The following is a 17,777-nucleotide window of genomic DNA, read 5'->3' as shown; positions in this document are numbered from 1 at the left end:
AGGAGGCAGGGGACACAATGTTTTACCCAGGTTCGGGCCCTCTTGATGGAGGTAAAACCCTACGTCCTGCTTGATTAATATTGATGATATGGGTAGTACAAGAGTAGATCTACCACGAGATCGTAAGGCTAAACCCTAGAAGCTAGCCTATGGTATGATTGTATGTTCGTCCTATGGACTAAAACCCTCCGGTTTATATAGACACCGGAGAGGGCTAGGGTTACACATAGTCGGTTACAATGGGAGGAGATCTACATATCCGTATTGCCAAGCTTGCCTTCCACGCCAAGGAAAGTCCCATCCGGGCACGGGACGAAGTCTTCAATCTTGTATCTTCATAGTCCAAGAGTCCGGCTAAAGGTTATAGTCCGGCTATCCGGACACCCCCTAATCCAGGACTCCCTCAGTAGCCCCTGAACCAGGCTTTAATGACGACGAGTCCGACGCGCAGATTGTCTTCGGCATTGCAAGGCAGGTTCCTCCTCCAAATACTTCATATAAGATTTTGAACACAAGGATAGTGTCCGGCTCTGCAAAATAAGTTCCACATACCACCGTAGAGAGAATAATATTTCCACAAATCCAATTTGCTGACCTGTTTTAGCAACAGGACATTACGTCACGGCCCGGTGATTATTCGAACCGTTTCCTTTAACTAGCCCCGCACATAACGCGAGGCAGTTTTTTCACATGTCTTGTCAAAACAGACATCGTGTCCCCTTATCACGGGATTCTCATCAATACGGGTATGGGTAACCCAACTGCGCCATCGATTACGATGCTCGGGGGACGAGCGAGTTTTACCAGGCTAGTGGGGATGCTTAGTTTCATCCGCCCATATAAAGGGATAAGGATTCACCTTTTCATCCATGCCTTCTTCCTACTTTGCTCATCCGTTTTTGCACACTCGAGCTCTAGCGCCCAAGTCCGCACTTCCCACCTCAACCTTCTCCAACCATGTCCGGAGCGGGAGGCAGGTGGATGGTCTCCTCCGTCACGGATGGAGAAATCAAGAAGCTGAGGAGAGCCGGATACCTGCCCGACGACATCGCGCACCGGCTCCTAGATGAGGGGCAGCTCATCCCCACCCCCAGGCCCCATGAGAGGGTAGTGTTCCTCACCCATTTCCGCCGCGGACTGGGATTCCCTCTCCACCCGTTCGTCCGGGGGATCATGTTCTATTACGGCATGGATTTCCATGATCTGGCCCCGAACTTCATCCTCAACATCTCGGCGTTTATCGTTGTGTGCGAGGCCTTCCTCCGCATCAAGCCCCACTTCGGCTTATGGTTGAAGACCTTCAATGTCAAGCCGAAGGTTGTGGGCGGCCGCCAGGCGGAGTGTGGAGGCGCCATGGTGGGCAAGATGCCCAACGTAACATGGCTCGAGGGCTCCTTTGTAGAAACCATAAAGGGGTGGCAATCGGGGTGGTTCTACATCACCGAGCCGCGCGACCCTGCATGGGCAGCGGCCCCCGAGTTCCGATCTGGCATCCCCACGCGGCTCACCTCCTGGAAAGAGAAGGGCCTGTCCTAGGGTAGTTTAAGAGAGCTGACCGGATTCCAAACATGTATTCAAAACATGGTGAACAAGAAGCTCAAACTCGTCAACGTGGTCCAGGTCATGCTCCACCACCGGATCCTCCCGTGCCAACAACGGGAGTTCAACTTGTGGGAATTCGACCCGACGCAGCACCGAACTCTGAACAGGCTCTTCGACACAACTCACGAAGATGCCTGAAGGGTGTTGTTCAAAAGCGCCGAGGTCCGCCCTCCCATTACTGAGGATCGCGGATTCAGCGCGAAGCGCCAAGCCAGTGCGGTAAGCTGCTTTACCTTTCACAGGATACTTATTTTTTATAGATTGACTCCATGCGGGATCTAAACTCCCGTACCTTTGACAGGACTGGCAGGAGACGGCCGGACAGATCGACTGTCCGGCTCCTTTGCCCGAAGGCCCAGCAGACGCTCTTCTGGCAAAGATGCTGACTCCGGCTCCTTATACGGTGCCGGAGAAGACCAAGAAGGCCAAGGGAACCCGAAAGAGTTCCCGACGCCAGGCGTCGTCGGACTCACCGTCCGATGACTCTGCGGCGCACTCCTCCCCCGAAGACGAGGGAGAAGAAGAAGATGCTCCCCCTCCAGCTGGGGGAGATAAGAAAAGGAAGGCCGCCCCAACTGGGGGCCGAAGGGTCCAAGAAGGGAAGGACTCTCCTTCCGGACAATTCCACCGCCGCCGATGAAGGCGAAGACGAGTGGTTGCCCAGGGCCAAGCCCCTGGGGAGATCGTAAGTATTCGGATACCAGAGTAACTCATAGCATTCCTTTGTCGCACTGCTTTTCCTAACGCCGAACATAATTATGCAGGCCGCCACGAGCCAGTATCGATGTATCATCGGACGGCTCCCTGGGCTCGTCGGACATGGATAGCGATCCAGTCCCAACCGCCACCTCCCCTCATCCTGCTGACGACGCCGAGGTGCTGTCTCAAGAGGCACCGGGTCGAGGGGAGACAGTCCCGGAGGTGCCTCAAGGCGACCTTCCAGACTCCGGGAGCCGAGGGGATGGGGCCCCTGAGAGCTCGGAGTTCGGCCCTTAGCCGAACACCGCGCCGGAACCTCCAGTGGTTCTGGGCTCGGGCAGGCGGCCTCCTTCTAAGAGGGGCAAGACGCCTGTGTCGGTGACCTCTGTCCATCCAGAGGCGCCGGACAATCTGCTGGAAGCGCGTCACAGCGCTTCCATCAACGAGGAGCACCGTACTATTATGAGTGCGGTGGTCCAGAAGGTTCAATCCGCCAAGAGCGGATTGACTGAAGCCTGTGCCAGCCTTCTAACAGGCTTTGAGGTAAGTGTTTTAAAATGTAGTAAAAATATTACCGCATAGACAGTAGCCCCTGATGCTTTGTTCGGTGTTCAAAAAGAAAAGCCGAACAGAGGATCAAATAATATCGCAGGAGTCTAATATAAGTATGTCAATATGCATATGCAGGCTTCGCTGCTGGCGTCCGCCGCACTGACTGCGGAGGTCGCCGTACTGAAGCAGGACCTCGAGGGGTCCAGGAAAGAGCTCGGCCTTGCCAAGAGGCAGCTCGAGGAGAACAAGGGTAAGTAATACCCTGTCTATAGATATGTATATATAAAAGAAGACGCAATTGCAAAATGACAGGATCATCGTATATTTGCCAGGGGCCACGACCGAGGTGGCGACCCTGAAGCAAGCGCTAACCAAGGCTAAAGATAAAGCGGCCAAGGAGCGCATCGAGCAGGAAAAACAAGAGGCTCGGGTGGGCGAGGTGCAGCAAGAGCTCCAGGCTCTCATGACAAAGCACGAGGCATTGGAGCTTGACTCGAAGACTCGAGAGTCTGAGCTTGCCGTGGCCCTCGAGAGTGCAAAAAGTGCCAAGGCCGAAGCCCAAAAGGCCCTTTAGGAGATCGACGCAATGAATAAGATAGCGGCGGGTAAGGCTTTCTATATGAAAAGCAAGCATGTAAAAGTAAATTACCGATTACTTACCCGAATCCGGAGCTCTCCAGGAGCATTCACAGATTTGCCCCGCAGCGTGTCTTATGCCACACAATTTTACCAGGCTGAGGGTGGAAGCTCAACGGAGAAGCTGTTCTGGTCTCAGTATACAGAGGCCGAACACCCGGTGCCAATGAGCGACCAGCTGAAGCAGATTTGTCGAGCTACATAAGGCGGCCGAGCAGGCCATGAAGGGCTTTATAGTCCGGCTGTGGCCTAGCGACGCTCTTCCGAACAGCTTCTTTGGCCTGATGAGGCGGCTTGTGGATGCCTGCCCGCGGCTGGAGGTCGTCAAGCGATCCGTCTGCACTGAAGGTGCACGCCGGGCTTTCCCCCGTGTGAAATTGCAGTGGGTCAAGTTAGACACCGTGAAGCTGATCAAGGAAGGGCTGCCGGAGGGCAAGGAGCACCGCCACCCCGAGATGTACTACGAGGGTGTTCTGCCGGGTGCCCGTCTCATAGCGGACGAGTGTTCAAAAGATGTAATATTTGAGTGAGACTTGCTCGTTTTATCCTGTATTTATGAAAACTTGTTTCATATGCGCTATGCAACGCTTGTTTGAATTTAAAATATTGCCTTCTGTTTGGCTGTTTATCCAATCTGAGAGATGGCTAGTCCTCGGCTTCTGCCCCCGTGCCACGAGTGCTGGGGTGTTTGGAATAAACCTGAGCACTCTTGTTCCCATGTTTGGGTCCTTCGAGGGAGGTGCTCAACACAGCGAACAAGGCAACCGGACTAATAATGCTTTATCACTCTCACTTAGCCATAGAATTCTATAATTTTAAATTTCGGCGAAGCCCTGGTATTCGGAAGGCCGAATTCGGGGCGCGATCCATGCCTTTAAGCCGGACAGGGCCGGCCCCTCGCTCTAAGCGGCATAAGTCTTTAGGGACTCGAAAACCTCGCTGAACAGCAACCAGTCTCTCGCCTTATCATGACAGTCAGTTTTAGCTTTCTCTACTAAGGTGCTGAACCTAGCAGAACTGGGGCACAATCGCAGTAGTTCTCCTAGCGCTACCTTTGCCGATAGAGCGGAACGTAAGGTACCAAAACATAGGAGCCGGGCAAACCCAACATTTGACCAAAGACATGATTCGGAGCTGATGCATATAATGCTATGAGTTCGGGGTGCCGCACTTGTGAAAGTGTTCGGACTTTTCACACCGTATTGTGGGGTACGTAAGCCCTTGGTGTATTGGCCGTACCAAAGTGTACGGTTGCAAGGCATCATTAATGAACACATAGATATATATATACAACAAGAATGCAATAATAGTCGTGATGTTAGCATTGTTTATTCAAAAAGGTGTGTTAAAGTAGAATTATATAGATAGTGAGATAAGCAAAGAGTGGGACTATGTCCCTTCCAAGGGCAACCCGAGGAATAGTATTAAATCAAATATTTCGCTCGGTATTGTAATCCACCTGGGAATTCTGTGGTGTGACGTAGCTTTCTGCCCCCTTGGTTGCTGCATCATGTGTTCGGCAGTAGTGCTGCCGGACAGGGTTTCCAGAGATTAAGGTTCTGAAAAAAGAGAAAAATAACCAAACGGGAAGCCCCTAGTGTAGTTTAAGCCGCGTCTTGGGGCGTGCCGCAGTGTGGCCCCCTCCCCACCTGTGCCCATGGTATTTTTAATGCGTAATTATGTACGCGTGGCACGAGCTTCGCCGTTTGGCTGGGACTGGGGTGGGGGACGCATTGCTACGCGAGCTCAGATCGCGCCAGGCGGTCTATTTGCCAATTGCTCCGAGCACGCTTGAAGGTGTCCAGGTCTTGAAACGCCGAATTGGTGGATTGCCTTGAGAGGCTGTTTTGCGCTTCTGCTACGGGGGCCGCAGTGTGCTCCTTTGTTCGGAGAGAGCACTCTATGTTTCCATTGACTGTAATAACCCGCCTAGGTCCTGGCATTTTGAGCTTGAGGTATGCATAATGCGGCACCACATTGAATCTCGCAAATGCGGTTCGCCCGAGCAGGGCATGATAACCACTGCGGAACGTGACTATATCGAAGATTAACTCTTCGCTTCGGAATTTATCCGGGGATCCGAAGACCACTTCCAATGTGATTGAGCCTGTACAATGGGCCTCTACACCTGGAATGACGCCCTTAAAGGTCGTTTTGTGGGTTTGACCCTTGAGGGGTCTATACCCATTTTGCGCACTGTGTCCTGATAAAGCAGGTTCAGGCTGCTGCCGCCATCCATAAGGACTCGAGTGAGGTGAAACCCGTCAATGATTGGGTCCAGAACCAGTGCGGCGAATCTGCCATGACGGATACTAGTGGGATGGTCCCTGCGATCGAAAGTGATCGGATAGGAGGACCACGGGTTGAATTTTGGGGCGACTGGCTCCAACGCATATACGTCCCTGAGCGCACGCTTCCGCTCCCTCTTGGGGATGTGGGTTGTGTATATCATGTTCACCGTCCGCACTTGTGGGGGAAACCTCTTCTGTCCTCTGGTGTGTGGCTGTCGAGGCTCCTCCTCGTCATCGCTATGTGGCCCCTTGTCCTTGTTTTCGGCAATTAACTTGCCGGCCTGCTTGAACACCCAACAATCCCTGTTGGTGTGATTGGCTGGCTTTTCTGTGGTGCCGTGTATTTGACACGAGCGATCGAGTATAGGGTCCAAGCTGGACGGACCCGCGTACTTTGTTTGAATGACTTTTTCCGCTGACCGGGTTTAGAGCCTTTGAATCCGGCATTGACTGCCGTATCCTCGGTATTTTCGCTGTTAATGTGGCGCTTATGTTTGTTGCGACGTGACCTGCTATTGCCGTCCTTGGTATCCGAGGTACCATGGTTCTTTGATATGTTATTACTACGAGCCAGCCAGCTGTCTTCTCCCGCACAAAAGCGGGTCATGAGTGTCGTGAGGGCTGCCATAGATTTTGGCTTTTCCTGATCAAGGTGTCGGGCTAGCCATTCATCGCGGATGTTGTGTTTGAAAGCCGCTAGGGCCTCTGCATCCGGACAGTCGACAATTTGATTTTTCTTTGTTAGGAACCGAGTCCAGAATTGCCTGGCGATTCTTCTGGCTGCTGAATTATGTGGCTCAAGTCATCGGCGTCTGGTGGCCGCACATAAGTGCCCTGAAAGTTGTCGAGGAATGCGGCTTCCAGATCTTCCCAACAGCTGATGGACTCGGCTGGCAAGCTGTTAAGCCAATGCCGCGCTGGTCCCTTGAGCTTTAGTGGGAGGTATTTGATGGCGTGTAATTCATCACCGCGAGCCATGTGGATGTGGAGGAGGAAATCCTCGATCCATACTGCGGGATCTGTTGTGCCGTCGTATGATTCAATATTTACTGGTTTGAAACCTTCTGGGATTTGATGATCCATTACTTCGTCTATGAAGCATAAGGGGTGTGCGGCGCCTCTGTATTGGGATATATCGCGACGCAGCTCAAATGGGTCTTGCCCGCTGTGTTCGGCCTGGCCTGATTCGCTTTTACTGTATCCGGCGTGATGTTTATCGTCTCGCAGAGTGGCGCGCCCTCGTGATCCGTAGATCGATCTTGCATGCTTTACTTTGTCCTCCAATATGTCTCGCAGGCCTGGCGTATCTCCCCATGCCTTTTTATTTGAATGGCGTCGGGGTGGAGGCTGAGTTTTTGGCCGGAATGCCTCTCTATCGCGGCCACGAGGTGGCCGATCAGCCATATCATACGCTTCTTCCTCCTGTCGGGGTAGTAACCTGCACTTTGGGTAATTCTTGGAGGGGCGCTCGAGTTTATATTCCTCGGTCGCGAGGACTTCAGTCCATCTGTCAGCTAGCAGATCTTGATCAGCTTGAAGCTGCTGCTACTTTTTCTTCAGGCTATTTGCCGTGGCCATAAGCCGGCGCTTGAAGCGCTCTTGTTCGACGGGATCCTCTGGTACGGCGAATTCATTGTCGTCGAGGCTTGCCTCGTCTTCAGAGGGGGGCATGTACTTTTCATCCTCCTCCTCTCCGTCTGCCGCTCTCTCAGGAGGGCTGGCTCCTCCATCCTCCTGCTCTAAATCTTGCTGGAGGGGATTGTTGTTGTCTTCGTCACTATCCGGAGTGTTATTATCTCCTGTGCCGGTATCACCACTTTTGCTTTGGCAGGACTTAGAGCGGCGCCGCTGACCTCGGCGCTTGGGTTGCTTCTTGGAGGGGTCATCCTCTGCTATCTCGTCGCCATTGCCTTCTTTGGGTGTATCCACCATGTATATATCGTATGATGAGGTGGCTGTCCAGTGCCCCATAGGCAGTGGTTCCTCTTCGTCTCCCGCATCGTCGTCCATACCGTCGATGTTTTCGGAGTCGAAGTCGAGCATGTCGGTTAAGTCATCGACAGTGGCTACTAAGTGGGTGGTGGGTGGGTCACAAATTTCTTCCTCGTCCGCATCCCAGTCCTGCCGGACATAGTTCGGCCAGGATCCTCCTGACAAGGAGAGAGACCTTAATGATTTCAGTATGTCGCCAAAGGGCAAGTGCGGAAAAATATCCGTGGAGGTAAACTCCATGATCGGCGCCCAATCGGATTCGATAGGAACGAGCGCAGGCGGTTCGGAGTCCGTGGCCGGAGAAGGTTCTGACAGTTTATCAACACGGCTCTTGTGCAAGGTAAGGTCGATGTTCGGCTTGATCGCCGCTGAGGGTAAGGCCTCCGTGGCGGGGTCCATCAACCCGTCCGCGGAAGGCGCAACTGGCTTCGAATCGAGGGTCGGAGCGGCTGCCAGTGCGATCTCCTGAACACTGTCCGATGGTAGAGCTAAATCATACTCATCGTGACCGCGTCGAAGATCAAGTTTCCACAGACATCGGCCGTGTAGTTTAAGCTTCCAAACCTGACCTGGTGGCCAGGGGCGTAACTTTCGATCTGCTCTAGATGGCCAAGCGAATTGACCCGCAGTGCAAAGCCGCCGAACACGAAGATCTGTCCGGGAAGAAAAGCCTCACCCTGGACTGCATTGCTATCGATGATAGTAGGAGCCATCAAGCCTAGTGGCGACGACACAGAGGAACTCTCAATGAAAGCACCAATGTTGGTGTCAAAACCGGCGGATCTCGGGTAGGGGGTCCCGAACTGTGCGTCTAGGCCGGATGGTAACAGGAGGCAGGGGACACAATGTTTTACCCAGGTTCGGGCCCTCTTGATGGAGGTAAAACCCTACGTCCTGCTTGATTAATATTGATGATATGGGTAGTACAAGAGTAGATCTACCACGAGATCGGAGAGGCTAAACCCTAGAAGCTAGCCTATGGTATGATCGTATGTTCGTCCTATGGACTAAAACCCTCCGGTTTATATAGACACCGGAGAGGGCTAGTGTCGGTGTCAAAACCGGCGGATCTCGGGTAGGGGGTCCCGAACTGTGCGTCTAGGCCGGATGGTAACAGGAGGCAAGGGACACGAAGTTTTACCCTGGTTCGGCCCCTCTCGATGGAGGTAAAACCCTACGTCCTCCTTGATTAATATTGATGATATGGGTAGTACAAGAGTAGATCTACCACGAGATCGGAGAGGCTAAACCCTAGCAGCTAGCCTATGGTATGATTGTTGTTGTGTATGTTGTCCTACAGACTGAAACCCTCCGGTTTATATAGACACCGGAGAGGGTTAGGGTTACACAAAGTCGGTTACAATGGTAGGAGATCTGCATATCCGTATCGCCAAGCTTGCCTTCCACGCCAAGGAAAGTCCCTTCTGGACACGGGACGAAGTCTTCAATCTTGTATCTTCATAGTCCAGGAGTCCGGCTAAAGGTATTGTCTGGCCATCCGGACACCTCCTAATCCAGGACTCTGTCAGTAGCCCCTGAACCAGGCTTCAATGACGACGAGTCCGGCGCGCAGATTGTCTTCGACATTGCAAGGCGGGTTCCTCCTCCAAGTACTTCATAGAAGATTTTGAACACAAAGATAGTGTCCGGCTCTGCAAAATAAGTTTCCACATATTGCCATAGAGAGAATAATATTTACACAAATCTAATCTGCTGTCGTATTCCGTAGTGTGACACACCACGACCAAGCCATTATCCGAGTCGTTTCATTATCCCACCTCAGCGCGTCACACGAGGCGGTTTCCTTGGCACGTCTTGTTAAAGCAGAGATCGTGTCCCCTTATTCCGGGATTCTCATCAATATGGGCGTGGGTAACCCAACCGCGCCATTGATTACGGCGCTTGGAGATAAGCGAGTTTTACCAGGCTGGTGGGGACACGTAGTTGCGTCCACCCATATAAGGGGATAAGGATCCACCTTTTCACCTACGCCTTCTTCCTCCCTTGCTTATCCATTCTCGCGCACTCGAGCTCCAGCGCCCAAGTCCGCACTCCCCACCTCAACCTTCTCCAGCCATGTCCGGAGCGGGAGGCAAGTGGATGGTCTCCTCCGTCACGGAGGGACCCATCAAAAAACTGAGGAAGGTCGGATACTTGTCTAACGACATTGCGTACCGGCTTCCTGAAAAGGGGCAACTCATCCCCACCCCTAGGCCCCATGAGAGGGTGGTGTTCCTCCCCCATTTCCTCCGCGGACTGGGCTTCCCTCTTCACCCATTTGTCTGGGGGCTCATGTTCTACTATGGCCTGGATTTCCACGATCTAGCCCCGAACTTTGTCCTCAACATCTTGGCGTTTATCGTCGTGTGCGAGGCTTTCCTCCGCATCCGCCCCCATTTCGGCCTATGGCTCAAGGCTTTCAATGTCAAGCCGAAGGTGGTGCGCGGCAACCAGGCGGAGTGCGGAGGCGCCATGGTGGGCAGGATGGCCAACGTCTTATGGCTCGAGGGCTCCTTTGTGGAGACCCTGAAGGGGTGGTAATCGGGGTGGTTTTACATCACCAAGCCGCGCGACCCCGAATGGGTCGCACCCCCCGAGTTTTGATCCGGACCCCCTACGCAGCTCACCTCCTGGAAGGAGACGAGCCTGTCGTGGGGTAAAAAAGGAGAGCTGACCGGACTCCAAACATGCGTCCAAACCCTGGTGGACAAGAAGCTCAAACTTGTCAACGTAGTCCAGGTTATGCTCATCCGCCTGATCCTCCCGTGTCAACAACGGGCTTTCAACCTGTGGGAGTTCGACCCGGCGCGGCACCAAACTCTGAGCAGGCTCTTCGACACGACGTACGAAGATGCCTGGAAGGTGCTTTTCAAGGGCGCCGAGGCCCCCGCATCCGCTATCGAGGATCGCGGATTCAGTATGCAGCGTCACGCTCATGCGGTAAGCCGTTTTTTTCCTTTTACAGGGTATCAGTTTTTCATAGTTTGACTCCATGCGGGATCTAAGATCCCTTACCTTTGACAGGATTGGCAGGTGACGTCCGGACAGATCAACTGTCCGGCTCCTTTGCCCGAAGGCCCAGCGGACGCTCGCTTGGCGAAGCTGCTGGTTCCGGCACCCTCTATGTGGTGCCGGAGAAGAAGGCCACGAAAAAGGCCACGGGGACTCGAAAGAGTGCCCGGCGCCAGGAGGTGTCGGATCCATCATCCGACGGCTCCGAGGCGCATTCCTCCCATGAAGACGAGGAGGAAGAAGAAGAGACCTCTCCCCCTCCAGCGGGAGGAGAGAAGAAAAGGAAGGCCGCCCTCTCTGGGGAGGCCAGAGGGTCCAAGAAGGGGAAAACCCTTCCTCCGGACTACTCCACCGACGCCGACGATGGCGGAGAGGAGTGGCCGCCCAGGGCCAAGTCCGGCTCTAGGCCGGACACTGCTCCGGAACCTTTAAAGGTTCCAGAGTCTGGCGGGGGACCTCCTTCCAAGAGGAGCAAGCCCACCGTGCCTGTGACCCCCGTCCAACCGGAGGCGCCGGACAATCTGTTGGAGGCGCTCCAAGGCGCCTCCATCGATGAGGAGCACCGCACCATTATGAGTGCGGTGGTCCAGAAGGTTCAGTCCACCAAGAGCGGACTGACTGAAGCTTTTACTAGCCTTTTAACAGGCTTTGAGGTAAGTAAAGAATGTGTAAATAATATTACCGCATAGACAGTAGCCCCTGATGCTCTGCTTGGCGTTCAGGAAGAAAAGCTGAATAGAGGATCAAATAAAATTCGCAGGAGTCTAACAAAAAGGAGTCAATATGCGTATGCAAGCTTCTCTGCTTGCGTCTGCCGCACTGACTGCGGAAGTGGACACGCTAAAGCAGAACCTCAAGTGGTCCGAGCAAGAGCTCGGGCGTGCCAAGAAGCAGCTCGAGGACAATGAAGGTAAGAAATACCTTGTTTGAATATATATAAAAAGGTGCAATTGCAAAAAATGACAGGATTATCGTGGCTATTGTAGGGGCCACGTCTGTGGTGGCGACCCTTAAGCAAGCGCTGGTCGAGGCCGAGAAGAGGGCGACCATGGAGCGCACCGAGCGGGAGAAGTATGAGGCCGAGGTTGGCAAGGTACGGCAAGAGCTCCAGGCTCTCATGGAAAAACATGAGAGTTTGGAGCTTGACTCAAAGATGCGAGCGTCCGAGCTCGCGGTGGCTATTGAAAATGCCAAGTCTGCCAAGGCCGAATCCCAGAAGACCCTCCAGGAGTTGGATGAGGTGAAGAATATAGTGGCGGGTAAGGCATTCTTTATGCAAAGCAAACACATAAACATGAGTTACTTGTTACTTACCCAAATCCGGAGCTCTCCAGGAGCGTTCGCAGATCTTCCCCGGAGTGTGTTCGATGCCGCCGCATTCTATCGAGCCGAGGAGGGCAGCTCGATAGAGAAGGTGTTCTGGTCTCAGTATGCTGAGGCCGGACACCCCGTGCCCCTGAGCGACCAGCTGAAGCAACTGGTCGAGCTCCACAAGGCGGCCGAACAGGCCATGAAGGGCCTCATAGTTCGGCTGTGGCCTGGAGGGGCTCTGCCTGGGAGCTATTTCGGGCTGGTGCGGTGGTTGGTGGAGGCCTGTCCAAGCCCTATTGGTGTGACTGGCCGGCTTTTCGGGGGTGCCATGTATCTGGCACAAGCGGTCAAGTATTCGGTCCAAACTGGATGGCCCCCTAGGATTCCTTTTGAATGGCTTTTTCCGCTGACCGGATTTAGAGCCTCTGAATCCGGCATTAACTGCCGTATCCTCAGCATTGTCGCCGTTAATGCGGCGCTTCTGCTTGTTGCGACGCGACCTGCCACTACTGTCCCTGGTATCCGAATTACCAGGGTTCTTGGTCATATTGTTGCTACGAGCAAGCCAACTGTCTTGTCCCGCGCAAAAGCAAGTCATGAGTGTCGTGAGTGCTGCCATAGACTTCGGCTTTTCCTGTCCAAGGTGCCGGGCAAGCCACTCGTCACGGATATTGTGCTTGAAGGCTGCTAGGGCCTCAGCGTCCGGACAGTCAACTATTTGATTTTTCTTTGTTAGGAACCGTGTCCAGAATTGCCTGGCCGATTCCTCTGGCTGCTGAATTACATGACTTAGGTCATCGGTGTCTGGGGGTCGCACATAAGTGCCCTGGAAATTGTCGAGGAATGCGGCTTCCAGGTCCTCCCAACAACTGATTGATCCTATTGGCAAGCTGTTAAGCTAATGCCGAGCTGGTCCTTTAAGCTTGAGTGGGAGGTATTTGATGGCGTGGAAATCATCGCCGCGGTTCATGTGGATATGAAGGAGATAATCCTCGATCCATACTGCAGGATCTATTGTGCCATCATATGATTCGATATTTACGGGTTTGAAACCCTCGGGGATTTGATGATCCATTATTTCGTCTGTGAAGCATAGTGGGTGCGCGGCGCCTCTGTACTAGGCTATATCACGACGTAGCTCCAATGAGCTTTGTCTACTGTGTTCGGCCCTGCCGAATTTGTGGCCGGCGTGACGGTTACCGTCTCGAGCCATGGGGCGCCCACGCGATCCGTAGATCGATCTTGTTTGCCTTGCCTTGTCCTGCAACATATCTCGTAAGTTCGGCGCATATTCTCGTGCCTTGGTACGGGGTGCGGCTTGAGTGGAGGGCCAAGAGGCCTCTCTGTCGCAACCACGAGGTGGCCGGTCGGCCGCATCAAGTGCTTCCTCCTCTAATTGGGGTAGCAACCTGCGCTTTGGGTAGCTCTTGGAGGGGCATTCGAGTTTATGCTCTTCGGCCGCAAGGACTTCAGTCCATCTGTCGACTAGCAAATCTTGATCAGCTCTAAGCTGTTGCTGTTTTTTCTTGAGGCTTCTTGCCGTGGCCATAAGCCTGCGTTGAAAACGCTCTTGCTCGATGGGATCCTCTGGCACGATGAATTCGTCGTCGTCGGGGCTTGCCTCGTCTTCGGAGGGAGGCATATAATTATCGTCCTCGACCTCTCTGTCTGCCGTTCTCTCATGAGGGCTGGTTTCTCCATCCTCCTGTGCTAAATCTTGCTGGAGGGGGTTTTCTTCGGCACTTTCCGGAGTATTATTATCTCCCGTGCTGGAATCACCGTATTTGTTTTGGCGGGATTTTGAGCGGCGCCGCTGACGCCGGCGCTTAGGCTGTTTCTTGGAGGCGTCATCCTCCGCTATTCCATCGCCATCTCCTTCTTTTGGGGTGTCCACCATGTATATGTCATATGACGAGGTGGCTTTCCAGGGCCTGATAGGCGCTGGTTCTTCATCGTCTCCTTCATCGGCGTCCATACCGTCGATGTCTTCGGAGTCGAAGTCGAGCAGGTCGGTTAAGTCATCGACAGTGGCTACAAAGTGGGTGGTGGGCGGGCTTTGAATTTCTTCATCGCTCGAATCCCAACCTTCCTGACCGTAGTCCGGCCAGGGCTGTCCTGATAAAGAGAGAGACTTCAGTGTCTTCAGAATATCGCCGAAAGGCGAGTGCTGAAAGATGTCCACGGCAGTAAACTCCATAACCGGCCCCCAATCGGATTCGATCGGCAGGGGCGCGGAGGGTTCGGAGTCCGGAGAGGAGTCCGGCTCCTTGGAATCACGAGTCTCGCAGAGTGTGGGGCTGGTGTTCGGCTCGATCGCCGTTGGGATCGCAGCCCCCGAGGCGGCGTCCAACCACCATCCTCGATTAGCGCAGTTGGCTCGAATTAAGGGTCGAAGCCGATGCGGGTGCGGCCTCCAGGGCACTGTTCGGCGGTAGAGCTAGATCATGCTCGTCGTGACAGTGCGGTGCGCTCGGCAGTGGCTCGAATCCGTCGAAGATCAAGTCCCCGCGGATGTCAGCCGTGTAGTTTAAACTTCCAAATCTGACCTGACGGCCAGGGGCATAGCTTTCGATCTGCTCCAGATGGCCAAGTGAATTAGCCCGTAGTGCGAAGCCGCCGAAGACGAAGATCTGTCCGGGGAGGAAGGTCTCACCCTGGACTGCATCGCCATTGATGATCGTAGGAGCCATCAAGCCTGACGACGACGACACAGAGGAACTCTCAATGAAAGCACCAATGTCGGTGTCAAAACCGGCGGATCTCGGGTAGGGGGTCTCGAACTGTGCATCTAGGCCGGATGGTAACAGGAGACAAGGGACACGAAGTTTTACCTAGGTTCGGGCCCTCTCGATGGAGGTAAAACCCTACGTCCTGCTTGATTAATATTGATGATATGGGTAGTACAAGAGTAGATCTACCACGAGATCGGAGAGGCTAAACCCTAGAAGCTAGCCTATGGTATGATTGTTGTTTTGTATGTTGTCCTACGGACTAAAACCCTCCGGTTTATATAGACACCAGAGAGGGTTAGGGTTACATAAAGTCGGTTACAATGGTAGGAGATCTGCATATCCGTATCGCCAAGCTTTCCTTCCACGCCAAGGAAAGTCCCTTCCGGACACGTGACGAAGTCTTCAATCTTGTATCTTCATAGTCCAGGAGTCCGGCTGAAGGTATAGTCCGGCCATCCGGACACCCCCTAATCCAGGACTCCCTCAGCTAGGGTTGCACATAGTCGGTTACAATGGGAGGAGATCTACATATCTGTATAACGAAGCTTGCCTTCCACGCCAAGGAAAGTCCCATCCGGACACGGGACGAAGTCTTCAATCTTGTATCTTCATAGTCCAAGAGTCCGGCTAAAGGTTATAGTCCGGCTATCCGGACACCCCCTAATCCAGGACTCCCTCACCGGGCATGACCCAGGAAAGTGTGTCCGGACAAAGGGGGTCGAGCGTGTTGGGAAATGTGGTGCACCCCTGCAGGGAAGTTAATCTATTCGAATAGCCATGATCTTCGGTAACAGGATGACTTGGAGTTGTACCTTGACCTTATGACAACTAGAACCGGATACTTAATAAAATACACCCTTCCAAGTGCCAGATACAATCGGTGATTGCTCTCTCACAGGGCGATGAGGGGAGGATCATCGGTTAGGATTATGCTACACGATGCTACTTGGTGAACTTACCTTCTGCTCTCTTCTACATGCTGCAAGATGGATATGGCCAGAAGCGTAGTCTTCGATAGGACTAGCTATCCCCCTCTTATTCCGGCATTCTGCAGTTCAGTCCACATACGATACCCTTATTCCATTTGATACCAATGCATACATATGTAGTGTAGCTCCTTGCTCGCGAGTACTTTGGATGAGTACTCACGGTTGCTTTGTTCCCCCCTTTTCCCCCTTCCTATACCTGATTGTTGCGACCAGACGATGGAGTCCAGGAGCCAGACGCCACCGTTGGCGACGACTCCTACTACACTGGAGGTGCCTACTACTACGTGCAGCCCACTGACGGCGATCAGGAGTAGTTTAGGAGGATCCCAGGAAGGAGGCCTGCGCCTCTTTCGATCTGTATCCCAGTTTGTGCTAGCCTTCTTAAGGAAAACTTGTTTAACTTATGTTAGTACTCAGATATTGTTGCTTCCGCTGACTCGTCTATGATCGAGCTCTTGTATTCGAGCCCTCGAGGCCCCTGGCTTGTAATATGATGCTTGTATGACTTTTTTTATTTGTAGAGTTGTGTTGTGATATCTTCCCGTGAGTCCCTGATCTTGATCGTACACGTTTCCGTCTATGATTCGTGTACAATTGAATCAGGGGCGTCGCAAGTTGGTATCAGAGCCGACTGCCTGTAGAAATCCCCCTTCCACTCTCCTTGGCCGAAGTCGAGTCAAGACATTACAAATTTTTTTACTAACATGGCTGTGTGCCTTACGGGCCCACGTCGCCATTTGGGTGGTATTAGGATCTTTTATTTCTCGACCTATACTCTGGGACTCTGATCTCTCTTCTATTCGGGTTAAAATGAATTTACTAACTCTGACTCTAGGTTCTCGTAACTACTTACTCCCGGAGAGCCCCTTATCACAGATGATCACCCACTGCACCAAAAGATTTTAAAGATACTCTCCAGTGTTCTATCGAGACTTTGTGACCACCGCTTTTGCTATTCTCGACCACCGGTAAATCCTTAAGGACAACTACTTACACTTGTCGCTTATACCTTCGTACCCAGTTGCCCTTGTTATTACTTGATACCCTGAAAAATTCTTCAATATTCCGAGAAAGCTTTGTGTCTACTACTTACAGCTCTTTTCTGTATTAATACCCCTATAGATAATTCCTTGCACTTACTGAGTGTCCTCTCATTCCCAGTTGCTCGTGTGTTTCACAAAAGTCTTCGAAATGCTATTCAATCTTTCAAAAACCCTCAACAAGCTATTGCTCTTGAAATTCTTGCTTGCCTGCATTATGATTAATCCCATAAATCTGGTAATCTTATTGGCATCCATTGTCATTATAATTTTGGGTCCATTGATTCAACATGTTGCGATTGGTTGCAATCCTCAGAAGAATCTTAGAATTCTTTCTTCCAGCTCAGACGTCATTTTTAAACATGAGCTGGATCTTGACCAATCAAATTGCCATCGATTGTAACCCTAAGGCTGTTCCATTTACCCATCCCTAATCAGAACATTGCTTCTGATCCCTTGTCTTGGAATTGATAATTCCTTTGCATTTGAGCTTTGAGTTAGTCAGTTGCTTCTATAATCTGATCTCCTTGCATTATTTCTTCCTCTAGTTGAGTACCGGTGCTTACATTAGATCCCTTGAGGACCATCGAATCATTTGTTAGATTTTATCCGACAACGTCCTTCATATTCTATGACTTTGGAAGTTCTTCCTCTGATATATAATGCCATTGGTAAATCCTATTCCCTGATTGGCCAACCATGCTCTGCTTTTGAGCTGGAGATATTTACTCTTGAAACTTGTGGTATATGTTTATAAGAAGCCCCTATGGGTTGAACCTATGCCTTCCTTAATCTGTGTGATCCCGAAAGATTTCACGTGTCATACTTATCTGGTATTTCACCAGGTAAAAAATTTCAACACTAATGTCATTTTTGAAACGCGAGAAGTGAACGAAAGGTTATGCATTGAAGAAGTGGGAG

The sequence above is a fragment of the Triticum urartu genome, chromosome 3A, assembly GCF_056163025.1.
Source record: "Triticum urartu cultivar PI428250 chromosome 3A, HENAU_Tu73, whole genome shotgun sequence".
Lineage (NCBI taxonomy): Eukaryota > Viridiplantae > Streptophyta > Magnoliopsida > Poales > Poaceae > Triticum > Triticum urartu.
Note: the sequence above shows the minus strand (reverse complement) of the source record.